Consider the following 2,290-nt stretch of genomic DNA (forward strand, 5'->3'; position numbering starts at 1 on the left):
GATACGAGTAGGCATTCATATTTTCCCGCAAAAACAATTACAGAGTTACCGGTCCTGTCGCAAAACGTTCTTTGAGATATTCTTCCGCATGCTTTAACACAATTTTTCGGTACGCGTGCATTGATATTATCAATGATTTTTTACTTATATATATATATCTAACTACAAAACATTTTCACATTATTAATTTATGTTGTAAACAAAAATATTTTTATCAGTATTCATTGAAGAGATGTATTTATATCAAATGACAAGGAATGTTATTTTGCACTCGTTTATGTGCGCATACTTATCATGTTTATAGATCGGTTACAAACCCAAAACTAATTTACATAATGGAAATCTAGGCGATAGCAATACATCGGAGTGACCTCAAGGTCATCGCGATGTAAAAATGAGGCGGAGGAAGCCGTGTCTGTTGTTTCTTTAATTTCTGGAAGATATTTTAATGGAATCCAATCAAAAAAGTTTGGATTGTTAATGGAAAGAACATCATCAATATACCTGAAGGTAGAATGTAGAATTAAATGATCTGGCTTCTTTGGTCTTCTTGCTTTTGACAAGTAACTGAAGGAACTCCTACTAATATGAAAATAAAAAGAGATCGACAAGGAGAGGCGCACAGTTCGTTCCCACAGGAATGCGGACAATTTGTTGAAAAAGTCTACCTCAAAATTCGACAAATATTTTGTCAATAAGAAACTCCAGCATACTGATCACGGGTGCCACATGTGAGGCAGGATCTGCTTACCCTTCCGGAGCACCTGAGATCACCCCCAGTTTTTGGTAGGGTTCGTGTTGCTTAGTCTTTAGGTTTCTATGTTGTGTCTTGTGTACTATTATTTGTCTGTTTGTCTTTTTATTTTTTAGCCATGGCGTTGTCAGTTTATTTTTGATCTATGAGTTTGACTGTCCCTCTGGTATCTTTCGCCCCTCTTTTGTTCCTCTGTGTAGAATGTTTTACCTGTTTGTTCACTATTAACAAAATATGCCGTATGGTATCCCAAAGTACAAATTTATAGCGTATGCTACCATTTTATATTGAATAGCATTGTAGATTATTTCCTTTAGACGATTTTTCAATTTCACATAGGGAATGTGGTATACAGGGAAGAAAAATCAAAAGTTGTGATAGAATTAATTTCAGAGAAAGATCGAGATCTAAAATTACCAAGAAGTTCTTTCTAGTTTTTCAGAATCCACATATGGTTAATACCTCAACGTGAGTAAACAGTTTCACAGTATTTCTGAAAACCCTCTTTCACTGCGGACAGAATTTTTGTCAATCTAATGGACAATTCCTTTGTAGAACATGCACATGAGCCCCTTAAAGAACCAACTCTTTTCCTTTGACCACTTGTTTGTTATCAGTATGGTTCATTCTGTACTACTGCTGATATGATATTTGTACGGCTGAGGAAGTTCTATCATGTTGACAAAAATATGGTTGTCCCTCTCTTTTTTAATTGTATTTTCCGACTGAATTCTCGTTATCAATTGAGGTTATATAGCGGGCGGGTGTACAACACAAGTTGTTTTCGTGAAATACTTATAATGAACCGTCAACCAATGGTTTGTTGTTACTGGTGAAAAAGAGAGGTAATTTCGATATGGACAAATTTCACTGTTGCAGGTCTGGAATTTTGATTCTTGATTGATTGACAAATGACACTTTTCTGTTGTTTCCGTGCATTAACATAAGAACAGTTCAACCAATGCTTTTAAATTTTAAATATGTTGTTACGGATGATACAATGCCGTTTAGAAGTTACGGTCCTTGATTGATTGGGAAATGATATTTTATATTGTTTCTGTGCAATAAGTTTAGAACTATACTTCCAACTACTTTAATATGTTGTGACCAGTGACAAAATTGAGTTCTAGTTCAATATTGAGGATTTCACATTTGCCGTTCAGAAGCTTCATTGCTTATAAATAAGCTTATCATAGTATCAGGATTTCAGACGCGCGTTTCATGTACAACAGACTCATCAGTGATCCTCGAATCAAGCAAGTTAAACAGGTCAAAATAAAATACGAACTTGAAGAGCATTGAGGACCCAAAATTCCTAAAATTTTTGCCAAATACAGCTAAGGTTATCTATTCCAGGAGTAGAAAATCCTAAATATTTCGAAAAATTCAAAGTTTTGTAAACAGTTTAAATGACAGTACTATATGTAATAAAATCCGGATTGCCTTCATTTCTAAAGCATCCTAGTTTTAATGATGTGTCAGATACTAAATGTGCTTTGCCTTATTCCAATTTCCATGATGTGACAGATACTGAAT

This window comes from Mytilus californianus, unplaced genomic scaffold (assembly GCF_021869535.1).
Source record: "Mytilus californianus isolate M0D057914Y unplaced genomic scaffold, xbMytCali1.0.p SCAF_3, whole genome shotgun sequence".
In the NCBI taxonomy this organism is placed as follows: Eukaryota; Metazoa; Mollusca; class Bivalvia; order Mytilida; family Mytilidae; genus Mytilus; species Mytilus californianus.